The sequence below is a fragment of the Leptonychotes weddellii genome, chromosome 2 (assembly GCF_054177405.1).
Source record: "Leptonychotes weddellii isolate Sample4059 chromosome 2, ASM5417740v2, whole genome shotgun sequence".
Taxonomy (NCBI): domain Eukaryota; kingdom Metazoa; phylum Chordata; class Mammalia; order Carnivora; family Phocidae; genus Leptonychotes; species Leptonychotes weddellii.
The window spans coordinates 113,951,047-113,965,127 of record NC_138370.1 but is presented as its reverse complement, the minus strand read 5'-3'; the positions used below and the strand labels follow the sequence as shown (position 1 = coordinate 113,965,127).

The window sequence follows — 14,081 nt, the reverse complement described above, 5'->3', positions numbered from 1 at the left end:
CACATAATAAATATTGGTAGCCTAGACTTACGAATCCAAATGGCATATTTGTATCTTTCAATGAAACCCTAAAGTTTTGCATTCTATTTTTATGAATGTCGCTGTTCTCCATATTTCAACCTACTGTTCTGAAAAACAGGCTATACCAAAATGAAATTTACCAAGGGAGGGAATTCAAGTAGAAGTACAATTGTGCTTCTTATTTTTGGTTAACACATCAAATTCTGAGTTTATAATTAGGACATATGTAGTACGGAAAATGCTTCAAGTTCCTTTTGCAAAGATATTTTTTTTTCCACTGAGGAAAGAAAATGGGTAACCTAATTTCAAAACAGAGAAGTTGAACTCTGCTATAACGGGGCATTCATTATTGCAAAATGTTCACTACCGCTTCAGGATGATCTGCTGTAGAGAAGTGACCAGGAAGTGGAGACTCCAAGCTATAAATATTCTCAGAGAACTATGGAGCATCTGCTTTTAATTTGTGCTTGGTTGGCTTATACATCAGACAGGAAAACATCTCTGGTGTTAAGAGGTTTGAACAGATGCCATAGAGTAAGTCCCCAGTTCCAGTGTTTGTTGTCATTTTGGTTAGTGAACTCTGCCTACCAAAACAAAAATGAACAGAGTGCTTCAGAGGCTCCCCTTCAGCTTTAACCTTTAAAGAAAGAAAAAGGGGAGCAAACTTTTTTGCCTGCTCTCCCACACAGATAGGTTTTTAACCAATGATCTAAGAAACATTTTTAACCCTTTATATATGCAAACTCTGTAGTTTTTACACATTATTTAAGTCTGGAGTTGACTCAACCTTCGTTTTGTTGTCTCCTTGCCCTGCTGTGGTTATTGTTGCATTCTAGATCTTTGCCAGATTTGTATTTAACCCATTAAGCTGATTAATGTTCCATTTGATCATTTTTATGAGTAAATGCAATGTTTTAACAGCTTAAGAAATGGGGGTAGCTATGGTTGGATCTAAAACTTAGGTAGAAGTTATCACTTAAATCAGAAAAATTGAGTCATATTACGGGAGGTCGACCACACAATTCTCTGCAGGTATCAAATTTGTTTTCTTGTTGAACAACAGGTTAACCAATAATCTGGTATAACAGTTTCTCAGCATGTAGCTTGTGTGAAAAACATCTTTCTAAAAAATAACCATAATTAATATATTCTGACCTATGTATATATTGAGTGGATTCCACAAAATATTTAACTTTCTCTAGTCCAGATTTTAAACAGTTCTCCCAAGACTTGGGCCTTTATTAACTCTTTATTACCAGAGAACAGTCTTTTATCCTGAACTTTTGGGTATTTACTTGTTGATTAGCTATACTTAGTTAATATTTACCAAAGATTCATTATGCATTACGTACTTAGATGGGTAGAAAATACAAAAGATGCATAATAATGCTAGTCTTCAGAAACCTTTGTTGTTGTGCTCGCTTCGGCAGCACATATACTAAAATTGGAACGATACAGAGAAGATTAGCATGGCCCCTGCACAAGGATGACACGCAAATTCTTGAAGCGTTCCATATTTTTAAAATAAAAACAAAAAAAGAGAGAAACCTTTGTTGTATGGTACAGAAACAAAACTAACATCTATGGCAACATTACAGGACTAGTGAGTTCTAAACAATGCAAGAACCAAAATTTTTCAATAGGAAATTGGAGAATGTAAACATTAATGTGATCTGGGGGAAAAGAGAGTCTTGGGAGAGTTTGGACTTGATCTGATCCTTAAACAATGGCGGGGTAGGAGTGGCTAAAGGGAAGCTGAAAGACATTAGCTCCAGATGTGAAAGCAAAGGGCAAGAAATAGACTTACTCTATCAGAAAAACAGTGAGAGGCAGGGCTGAAGAAATGAGGGCTTACTTGTTCAGATTCCCGAGAACCCTCTCTGAAAGCCATTTGTTGCCTATTTTAACCTTTTTTTTTTTCTTTTTTAAAAAATTATTTAAATTCAATTAATTAACATATAGTGTATTATTTGTTTCAGAGGTAGAGTTCAGTGATTCATCAGTTGTATATGACACCCAGTGTTCATTACATCCAACCTCTTTGCTCTTGCTGGAGGATTCCCATATTTTTTTCATTAGGGCAACAAACAGCTCTCAATGGCCTACATGAGAAAGCAAAATGACAGAGCATTTAGGTTTCCCAGATAGTTACTAAACAATGTACATTTTAGAAGTATATTAGTGCCTTACTCCCTTGTCTAATCTTTCAGGTGCACTCTGTTTAAAAAAGAAAAAAAGAAAGGAAAGAAAGGTGGCCACATCTGCATGATTAGTGATGATGGCCAAACTTTATTTCAGAGATGCTAAGGATAATAGCACAGAATGTAGGAGACATGGCTATGAAATCACGGGAGTGATTCTTTCCTAAACACAGTATAAGGTAAAACTTCAGATGGTTTTGTCACCTTCAAAATCATGCCCTTGAAAAGCTGTGTGAAAAAGGTTTCTAGAACCCTTCTCTTTGAACCATTCCAGGAGCCTGTGATGAAGTTTTTAAATGATCTTCTTTCCCAGAGACAAACCCTCTACCCTTACCTCCTGCTCTCTGTATCATCATCTGCCTCACCTTGCATGCTGAATTTTTCCTGCCCAAACTGGTGCATCTTCCTTATTTTGTCCCTAGCCTCTGCTCTGTCCTTGTTTTATCTGTTAGTCCCTTCCCCAGGGTTCAGGAAATTCAGGATAGGGGGAGAGGATACATGGCCTGAATCTGAGGAGGTATTCTAAATTAGCAAGAAGACAGTGAAGTGAAAGAGAGAGAAATCAGAGATAAGAGAGAACTAAAAAAGGTGTAATCTTAACAACCACCACAACCAAAAAATACTTCGGCAATGGATGGATGGCTAGGCTAGCGTGGGAAATGGGAAAAGGATAGAACATATCAAACAACACAGGGAAAGCAGCACAAACACTAGAACTTGTGGTGGGAAGTATTAGCATTATAAAATAAATATGATAACAAATATGCATAAGGGAGTATTCAGATTCTCAACTGACTCCTAATTTATCAGGCCAATTTCTACCCACTTGCTCTGAAGCCAGTCTATCTCTGCCAAACTCTTCTAGTTTGGGGGAATGCAGAATTGGAAAATGGAGACTACCACAGAACCCAAGAGGCAAGAGGAAGGGAAAGACCTAGCAAAAGAGGAAATTGGAGCGGACAAGTGAGAATCTGGAGTGTCAAAGAGTACGAGATGTAAAAGAATGGGGATCCAAGAAATATCCCAAACAGGCAATTAGTTGTATGCACTTTATTGCTTTCTCAAGATATGCAATCAATACATCGAATACCTTTAAAACATGTTTGGGTGAGAACTCTGCTTCTTGAACGGAACGCCACTCTGAGACTGGACCACATGCGAGGGCTTGGATAAGGTTACAGAAACAGATGCAACCACTACATCGCACTAGGCTCTGAGGTACTCACCTGTGCTCTCTCACGGGGCAGGACTACAAGTTTTGTTGCTGCTGGCCTGGCACGGAAATGGACACACTCTCCAGTCTATGAAAGCAGACTGCTGACCAGAATGCTGAGTAGGCAGATGCCTTAGATGCTGTGACATCTATGGAAGCCCCTGGGCAGGACCTAGGACTAGAGACGACAACATCAATGGCACCGAGTCACCTCCTTCTCTTCTTTGGTGAGCTCACTCAACCTTGATGGGGGAAAAACGCATGTGCACGTATGCCTGGTTTCTAATCTTCTCATCATGCTTATCCCAAACCACCTTTTCCGCTCATAGGAGAAATAAAGGGAGTTTGTCATACTCAGTAAGCCTGGACGTGGAGGGCTTCTTTACACTTTCCACTGCTCGATAAATGAATGGATATTAATGGAGTTTGTGGAGCTGCCCTGCAAAAGCAGACAATGGAGGCAAAATAGAAATTTTCCATCTTGTGACTAGAACGAAACCTAAACAGAACCCTAAATACCAGGATGATGTGCTATGTTCTCTTGGGTATTTTTTTCTTTTTTCTTTTCTTTACTTTTCTCATCTGCACTTGCAAATTTTAGGTTAATTCTGCAAGAATCCAAATACCCACAGTGCTGTACAGAACATACTGTCTTCGAACAAACACAGGCTCTACTATTTATAGCTGATTGCTTCACCACTTGCTTGTCTTGCCTGTCTCTTGAATGTCCCTTGCCATAAACAAAGCAGATGAAGATGGATTTTCTGTGCATCTTAAACATTTCTTTATTCTCTCAAATGCTGATAAAATTGAACCATCCCGGGAATTTACATCATGAATGTCACAGTAGTTGGAGCACCAGACATGTGACTCACTGTGATGTCACTTCTCTTAGTTACCTCCAGCCAAATTTGTTAACCTCTACTTAAGTGTTCTTGGTCAAAGGTGCCCTGCAACTTAGCTAGAGTTAATGGGTATGTAACTGACATAAACATTAAAAAGGAAGATTCAGACAAAGACATCATTGAGCCAGAGCCGTTGATTCTATTGTCCCTGTTGAAAGAAAAGTCATTTCTGTCGCTGAGTAGTGAATACATTTATACCCTGACACCAAATATGTCTAAATGCTTGTGAACAACAATATAGATGGAAACCCTGGATGGAGTCAGGAAATGGGAACAAGAAAGAATTAAAAACCCATCTTCAATTGCCCATATTTTTTAAAAAGAAAGAAAGTAGAAAATCAAAACCTATTTATGTTGCACACATGCAAAAGCTATGTGGGAAGATGAGGTATTCCTGATGAATGAGAAAATGAAACTTGGAACTTTTAAATGAAAATCAACTATGTTTTTTCAATATATATCTGGATCTATGACAATAATCTATGCCTTTTATATAGAATTGAATCAAATCAACAAAATTGAAGAATTCAGCACAAATGTAATTAGAGGGAAATATTTGGAAGACCCCCAAAATATAACACTGTAGTTAAAATTAGATATACTTTAGTTTGGAAAAATATCTTAAACTCTATTTAAGGTTTATAAATCTTTTTTTAATGTCTTACGGGGGGAGCTTTTAATGATTTTCCTGAAGATTATATCTAAATGAATTAATTTTAATTCTCCCTAAACAGGGATAATCCACAAGAGTTATGGTGGACAATCGACTGATTTACCCAAATGCAGCCACTGCAGTCCCAATTTGAATCCTGGTTGCACAGCTCTTTAGGCACACCTATTATTGGCTTACAAGTAAATCACTGTACTTATAATTTCACCTTTACCCCCACTGAAGAGTCACCTGTCAAAGGACTACTGATCGGTTTTCACTACCGAGGCTGAATTTTAAAACTAGTTATATAGGGAAAACCAGCTTTTCTTAGCTTTTGTGCTGTCCATTTATGAGGACATTAAGCTTACTAGAAAGGAAAAGGACATGTCTCTTCTTTCCTCTTCATAGGGTCTGACTTTCTGGTGACCTTGCTCCATCATATTAAAATAAAAAAATTTATTTTAGGGAAGCTGGTTCAGATAATCTCTTTCATCTAACCATGAAAAAATTAGAAGGCTCAACTAAAGTCATAGTAAATGTTAACCTCTACCAGGAATTGAGGCTGCAGTATTCACCCATAGGATGGGGAAACTGCATTTTATGAATTCAGAGTCAGTAGCCTCTATCATGTACAGAATATGGGGTGACGTTAAGAATCTGAAATAGTTAAAAACCAACAAATAATTTCTTTTCTTGTCTTTATAATGTTTTGTGTTCTCTTTTTATTGATTTGATTTCTAACTTGGTGAATCCCTAATATGTTACCTTAGAGCTTTAGAATTTTAGAATTGGAAGGGATTATCTAAGACGGTGGCCCTCTGATTTTTAAATTATGTGAACTAGTAAAAATTTCCCAAATTGGATGACTGGTTTAAAGTTGCCAACTTTATATTTTGTCTGATACACTAAAAAACAAGACAGAACAAACAACTCTCTCTCTCTCTGTGTGTGTATGTATAGAGAGAGAGAGAGAGATTTAAGAAATTGGCTCATATGATTGTAGGGAATGGCAAATCCAAGATCTATAGGATAGGCCAGCAGGTTTGAGTCAAAAGGTTTAAAACTCAGGCAAAATTTCCATGTTGCAGTCTTGAGGCAGAATTTCTCCTTCTTCAGGAAACCTCAGCCTTTGCTCTTAAGGCCTTCAACAGATTGGATGAGGTCCAACTGATTGGATTAGGTCCACCCATATATAAGCAGAGGATAATTTGATTCATTTAGTCAACTGATTGTAAATGGGTTTTTTTAAGATTTTAATTTTAATTTTATTTATTTGAGAGAGAGAGAAAGAGAGACCACACAAGCAGGGAGAGCGGCAGGCAGAGGGACAAGCAGGCTCCCCACTAAGCAGGGAGCCCACGTGGGGCTCGATCCCAGGACCCTGGGATCATGACTTGAGCCAAAGGCAGACACTTAACTGACAGAGCCACCCAGGCACCCTGTAAATGTTAATTACATCTAAAAAATACCTTTACAGCAACATCTAGACTGGCATTTGACCAAACAACTAGGCACTACAGTCTAGCAAATTTGACACAAAAAAGTAATTATCACAGTCACAGAGTTGATTCATTTGGCTGGTCAGGTCTCCTGACTTCCTATAGTGCACATTCAATCCTACTCCCTTGGCCCCAGCTCCACCTCAATTAAGCTAATGCTACTTCTTTTATATATCATTCAAGATAATTTAGAAGATTAAATAAGATTATTTATATTTTTTAACCTAACAATACCAAATACATAATAAGACTATAAAAACTAAGACTTTATTTTATATCTGTAGTGATTATAAATTAGGATTATAGTTCCATAATTTTGTACATTCCCATATTTGAAAGCAAAGTAACAGTGTCAGGCAATGCAGTAATTTTATTAAAATTGCAGATGATGCAAAATCAATGTTTTTAAATTATTTTGTAATGAAGTTAATAAAAAAGCATTATACCAAATTATATTCAGGTAATTATCTCGAAAAAAGAAAAAATATATTTTAAAAAAATCTATGCCCAGTTAGAAGATTTAAAGACACTATTCCAAAATATTAGTTATATCTGATGGTGACATTATGGATACTTTTTTCCTTTTGAATTTTCCTGAAGTTTAACAAAGTTAATATATTTACTTTTTTGTAATCATAAGAATGAACTACATTTTTAAAACTAAAGAACAAAAAGAAGTCTAATATTATGTTTGTGTCAGTATGTTATGTCCACATGCTTTTAAATTTTTCTAAATAACACAGTTGTATCCACTCAAATAAGTTGACATTTTCATTTTGGTTTCATCATGATTGTCTGGTTTGATGAAAATCCAAATCACATGCCAGTGAGTAAACTCATTGACCCACGTGAGCCTGTTCCGTAAAAGCTTTTTAAAAGTATATATTTGTGTTTCACAAACATTTGAGAAGCAGTAACTTTGGGAAGAGAAGAGCAATATCCCTTGACCAATATTTGTGTAAAATGCATGTGCCAGAAATTATAATGACAAAAAAAGAACCCTGATGTCAAAGATTTTAGCAAATTATACTCTGTACTCTAGAAACACTTTCACTGGGAGGAGACCATCAATTTGAGTGGATGTGTACTTTCTGTTTTTACAATGCAATGTAGGCAGATTATTATAAAAGTGCATGCAGCTGTGTGAGTTTTTAATGTTTAAACATTAATAAGTGTCAAGTGTGTTTTAAGTTAATAGTACTTAGAAATCAGAAAAAATCATGCATTTTATTTCACTTCCCATGAGTTAATTTTACAAAGAAAATGAAAAGCTAAAACAACTGAAGAATTTATAGGAAAGAAAAATGGAAGTAACAGTGTCAAATTCTGTTCTGACTTCAACTGATATTAAAGAGAAAACAGATGCCTGGCCCTGTTAATAGAACTTTGGATCACAGTAATGAACAGCCTCCATGAGAATTATATAGACCAGCTTTTTTTAAGTATTATTTATTAAATAAAAGTATTATTTATTTTAAATTTTATCACAAACGCATGAAAAGATAAAGGACATAAGAATAGAGAAGAAAAATACAATATTGTAACAGTTGGGATTTTAAAAACTCAGCCCAAATTGGTTTAAAGAAAAGGAGAATTCATTGGTTCATACAACTGAAAAATCAAGGGGAAAGGGGAGTTTTGGCTTCCATTTGTAGCTGTATCCAAGAATCTGAATGATGTCACAAACACCTGGTCTCTCTCCATCTCAAAATTTGCTCTTCTTCATTTTTAATTCTATTACTCAAAGTCCTCAGCTGCAAACAACAGAAACCAATTGTGGCTAGTTTAAGCAGAAAAATTAATTTATTAAGGGATTTTAGCTAGCTTACTGCATTTTCAGAAAGACTTGAGAACCAGATTTGGAGACTTGTAGTCAGAAACACAACCCCAAATCATATTAAGACTCAGCCCACTCGAGAAACCTGGACTCAAGAATTCTAATCCCAAGCACTGGGAACTCTTTCTAGAACCACTGCTTTTGGTGCTTCTACAGATGGGATAAAGTTGCCAGTGCCTTCTCAGAATAGAGTCCTTTTTCTTGCCTCACGGGCTTCTAGATAAAAGCCTGGCAAGAGTGGGTCCGACTGACAGAGCTAAAGAACACACATATCCTAGGACAAGAGAGACTAAGAATGTAAGAATCCAGCTCTTGATAATTATAATAATTACAGTAATAGTAATAACAATATATGCCTAACACTGGTGTGGTGATAGATGTAGATATAGATATCTTCTTCTCAATAACCTTATGCTCTATATTACTATTACATCCATTTTACTAATGAAGGAACTGAGGCACAGGATATTAAATAATTTGGTCAAGTTCAGATATTTGGTTGAGTAGAATGAGATTTGTACCCATGCAGTCTGATTCCAGAATCCATTCTCTTAACTACTTACCAATGTGTAGGTACTATTTCATTTCCTGGAAATGGGTGTTGGAGAGAACAAACTGTACTCAATTTCCCAGCCTTCCTTGCAGCTGAGAATGGCCATGTGACCTAGTTCTGACCAATGAAACAAAGGGAGACTTTGCTAGGATAGCCCTAAGTAGAACACCTTGCCATCCTTTCCTACCTTTGCACTTTGTCACTTAAGGATCTAACACCTGGAACAACTGCTGCCATTTTATAACCATGAAGAGACTCATTGCTATCACACTGCAGACAGTTAAAGAAAGCAGGAAAAGAGGCTGGGTCCTTGTTGACATCATCAAGATACTGAAACAAACCCAGAACTACTTATATCCAGTGCCTTAAACAACAGAAAGACACCACAGGGATTCAATTAGCAAAATCCACGTTGTTAACAACCTACTGGACCAGTTTTTTGCAACAAATAAGTTGCAGGGCTAGGGTTCCAGGGGGTGCATGGGGAGAGACCTATATATCAAAATATACTTAAAACAAATGAAATGGAGACTAAAAAAATTAGAAAAGATCAATGAAAGTGAGAGATGGTTCTTTCAGAAGATAAACAAAATTGATAAACCTTTAGGCAGACTCATCAAGGAAAAAGAGAGAAGACACAAATAAAATCAAAAATGAAAGAGAAGTAACAACCAACAGCATAGCAATACAAAGAATTATAAGAGAATTATAAGAAAAATTATATGCCAATAAACTGGACAAGCTGGAAAAAAGGACAAATTCCTAGAAACATACAATCTTCTGAAACTGTATCAGGAAGAAATAGAAAATTTGGACAGACCAATTACTAGTAACAAAATTAAATTAGTAATCTAAAAACTCCCAACAAACAAAAGTCCAGGACAAGATGGCTTCACAGGTGAATTCTACCAAACATTTAAGGAAGAGTTAACAACTCTCCTTCTCAAACTATTCCAAAAAATAGAAAAAGGAAAGTGTCCACATTTATTCTATGTAAGGTATCAGGCTAATGCTGGATTTTGCTAATTGAATCCCTGTGGTGTCTTTTATTAGTCCTCCAATTCTATATTTCCTGTAAATTGAGAGTTAAAGCCTTGATCAGTTTCTGTTGTTTAAGGCACCCAGTGTGTGGTATTTTGTTACAGCAACCCTAGGAAACTAATACAGTGGGTGTATGAGTGCTCTATAGGAAATGCTAGGGGTATTAGTGCTTTCAGCCTCAAGTGAAGTGTATAAGACCAAAATGACTTAAAAATTAGGACTGGATATAAGTAGTTCTGGGTTTGTTTCAGTATCTCAGACACGTCCGCTGGAGGCTCATAGTTGAGGCCGGGGCTTGTGAGGCCCCCATAGGCCGAGCTCAGGCCACCTGAGTAGCCACTGGTGGTCTTAGTATGGATACTCATGTTCTGCATCCCAGACTCCAGCTGGCTCTCCTCGCCCTCCAGCAGCTTGCGGTAGGTGGCAATCTCGATGTCCAGGGCCAGCTTGATGTTCATGAGCTCCCGGTACTCGCGCAGCTACCGGGCCATGTCCTGCTGGGCTCGCTGCAGGGCGGCCTCCAGCTCGGCCACCTTGGTATTGGCGTCCTTAATGGCCAGGTCCCCATGCTGCTCAGCATCAGCAATCGCCACCTCCAGGGCAGCCCTCTGGTTTTTGAGGGCCTCAATCTCAGCCTGGAGTCGGCTGGTGCTCCGGTTCATCTCAAAAATCTCCGTCTTCGTGTGACGGTCATCCCCGTGCTTCCCAGCCAGTGTCTGCAGCTCCTCGTACTTGATCTGGTACATGGTCTCGGCCTTAGCCCAGCTGCAGTTGGTGATGTCCTCGTACTGGGCCTTGACTTCCTCGATGAAGCAGTCCAGGTCCAGGGAGCGGCTGTTGTCCATGGACAGCACCACGGACATGTCTGAGATCTGGGACAGCAGCTCACGGATCTCCTCTTTATAGAGCTGCCTTAAGAAGCTGATCTTGTTGGTCAGCCCTTCCAGGCGGGACTCCAGCTCTACCTTGTTCATGTAAGCTTCATCCACATCCTTCTTGATGAGGACAAATTCATTCTCCATGTCTCACGCTCTTTGGTCTCCTCTTCATATTTATTCTTGAAGTCCTCCACCAGCCCCTGCATGTTGCCAAGCTCCACCTCCAGCTTCAGCTTCTCCTGGCCCAGGGTGTCCAGCTACCTCTGGAGGTTGCTGATGTAGCTCTAGAACATGTTGTCTATGTTGCTCCAAGTGGTTTTCTGCTGCTATAGGAGGCTCCACTTGGTCTCCAGAATTTTGTTCTGCTGCTCCAGGTGCCTCACCTTGTTGATGAAGGAGGCAAATTTGTTGTTGAGGTTCTTGATCTGCTCTTTCTCTTGGGTGTGCACAGCTTGGATGTTGGGGTCCACCTCCAGCTTAAGGGGGCTCAGCAGGCTCTGGTTCACTGAGACAGCTGTGATGCCCTCCATGCTCCTGGCCCTGCTGCTGTAGCCCCCCGATCACACTCATGCTGCTGCTCAGGCCATCCCGGAAGCTGCTGCTGCTGCTGCTGCTGCTGCTGCCGCCCACCCAGGAGAAGGCGGAGGAACTGATGCGGGAGGCAGGCCCGCTCGTGTAGGAGCGGCTGCTGAAGGCCCAGGGGCCAGCGGTGGACATATTGTAGGACTTCTGGGTCACCCTGATGGACATGGTGGAGGCCGGAGTGGAGGCTGGAGTGGAGGCGAGTAGGCTGAACCTGACAGACATTCCAGAAGGAGCTGAGAAGCTGCTTCTAGGTGGGCTACCAATAGCATTTTTCATAAAACTAGAACAATCCTAAAATTTGTGTAGAACCACAAAAGACCCCAAATAACCCAAGCAATCTTGAGAAAGAAAAGCAAAGCTGGAGGCATCACAATTCTGGACTTCAAATTTTATTACAAAGCTGTAGTAATCAGAACAGTATGGTACTGGTACAAAAATAGACACATAGTGCAATGGAACAGAATAGAAAACCCAGAAATAAACCCACAACTATATGGTCACCTAATCTTCAACAAAGCAGGAAAGAATAGCCAATGAGAAAAAGTCTCTTCACAAATGGTGCTGGGAAAACTGGACAACAACATGCAAAAGAATGAAACTGGACTACTTTCTTACACCATCCACAAAAATAAATTCAAAATGGATAAAAGACCTAAATGTAAGACCTAAAACTATAAAAATCCTAGAAGAGAACACAGGGAGTAACTTCCTTGATATCAGCCAAAGCAACTTTTTTCCAGATACCTTTCTTGAGGCAAGGGAAACAAAGGTAAAAATAAACTATTGGGACTACATCAAAATAAAAAGCTGCACAGTGAAGGAAATAATCAACAAAACCTAAAAGCCGACCTTCAGAATGGGAGAAGATATTTGCAAATGACATATCCAATAAAGGATTAGTATCCAACATATACAATAAACTTAATAAACTTACACAACTTAACATCCAAAAAACAAATAATCCAATTTAAAAATGGGCAGAAGACATGAACAGACGTTTCTCCAGAGAAGATATACAGATGGCCAACAGACACATGAAAAGATGTTCATCATCACTTACCATCAGGGAAATGCAAATCAAAACATTAATGAGATATCACCTCATACCTGTCAGAACGGCTCAAATCAACAACACAAGAAACAGCAGGTGTTGGCAAGGATATGGAGAAAAAAGAACCCTCTTGCACTGTTGATGGAAATGAAAACTAGTGCAGCCAGTCTAGAAAAAGTATGGAGGTCCCTCAAAAAAGTTAAAAATAGAACTACCCTATGATCCAGCAATTGCACTACTGGGTATTTACCCAAAGAATACAAAAACAGTAATTCAAAGGGATACATGCACCTCTGTTTATAGCAGAATTATTTACAATAGCCAAGAGTTGGAAGTAGCCCTAGTTCCATCGATTGATATATGGATAAGAAGATGTGCTATCAATGGCCAAACTGTGGAAGGAATCAAGATGCCCTTCAACAGACAAAAGGATAAAGACGTGGTAGGGGAGGAGGAGCAAGATGGTGGAGGAGTAGGAGACCTAAACTTCGTCTGGTCCCAGGAATTCAGCTGGATAGCTATCAAACTATTCTGAACACCTATGAACTCAACAGATCAAAGAAAAGAATAGCAGCAACTCTCTGAACAGAAAAGTGACAACTTTCTGGAAGGGAGGACGTGTGGAGAAGTGAATCCAAGGCGATATTTGGGAAGATAGACGGCGGGGGAGGGGGCCTCCGTCAGCCCTACTGGCAAGTGATAGAGCAGCGGAGCACAAAATCGGAAATTTTAGAAGTCCGCTTTGCTGAGGGACATCGCTCCAGTGGCTAAGCGGGTGGTGGAACCCTCTCTGGGACAGTGTGGTCTCAGGACCCTCGGGGTCACAGAAAGACCACGGGTGTCTGAGTGCAGCAGAGCTCCCAGGTATCGGAGCGGGGAAGTCAGCTGCAGAGAGGGAGCCGAGGCGCGGGCTCTCAGCTTGGGGTTGCCATAAACTGTGACCCGTGGCACAGTCAGGCCACTGCTCTTCCAGCAGGGACCCAACAAGCGGCAGATCCGGGGAGACTCTCCTTCCTCCCCCAGGAGGAGCAGCGCAGGAGTGCACTGCAGGGATCTCCTGGGTTTGGAGACTCCACATGGGGTCGGGTGCCAGAGATAGAAATGCTCGGTCACAGGCCGGGTGAGCACGGGAGTGCAGTTGGAGACCGGGGAAATGGGAGTGACTGACTGCTTTTCTCTGGGGGCGTACTGAGGAGTGGGGCCATGAGTTCTCAGCTCCTCTGGGGCAGAGACTGGGAGGCCGCCATTTTCACTCTCGGCCTCCAAAGCTGTACCGAAAGCTTGCAGGGAACAAAAGGTCCCGAGAGCAAACCTGAGCAGATTACTTAGCCCATACCTGGCAAGGGCGGGGCAATTCCGCCTCTGGCAAAGACATTTGGGAACCGCGGCAACAGACCCCGCCCCCAGAAGATCAGCAAGAACAGCCAGCCAAGACCAAGTTTACCAATCAATGAGAATGGCAGAACTCCAGCACTAGGGGAATATAGCACATAGAATTCATGGCTTTTTCCCCTCTGATTCTTTTAGTCCTTCAAAGTTAATTTTTTTAATTTTCTTTTTTTCTTTTTCATTTTTTAAAATTTTTTCTTTTTCCCTTTTTCAACCAACATCTTATCAATCCCTTTTTTTAAAATCTTTTTTTTTT

The 14,081-nt window shown here is 39.8% G+C and overlaps 1 protein-coding gene, 1 non-coding gene and 1 pseudogene across 2 annotated transcripts in view; 2 read left to right on the top strand and 1 right to left on the bottom strand.

Annotated features, from left to right (window-relative positions):
• LOC102748592 (putative E3 ubiquitin-protein ligase HERC6) overlaps window positions 1-14,081 on the top strand; it is a 580,669-nt gene that overhangs the window by 187,172 nt on the left and 379,416 nt on the right. The window lies entirely within an intron of this gene.
• Window positions 1,436-1,542, top strand: LOC115939548 (U6 spliceosomal RNA). Its single transcript, XR_004074341.1, has one exon. It is a non-coding gene; the product is annotated as a U6 spliceosomal RNA (small nuclear RNA).
• LOC102730682 (keratin, type II cytoskeletal 8 pseudogene) lies at window positions 8,358-11,977 on the bottom strand (annotated as a pseudogene).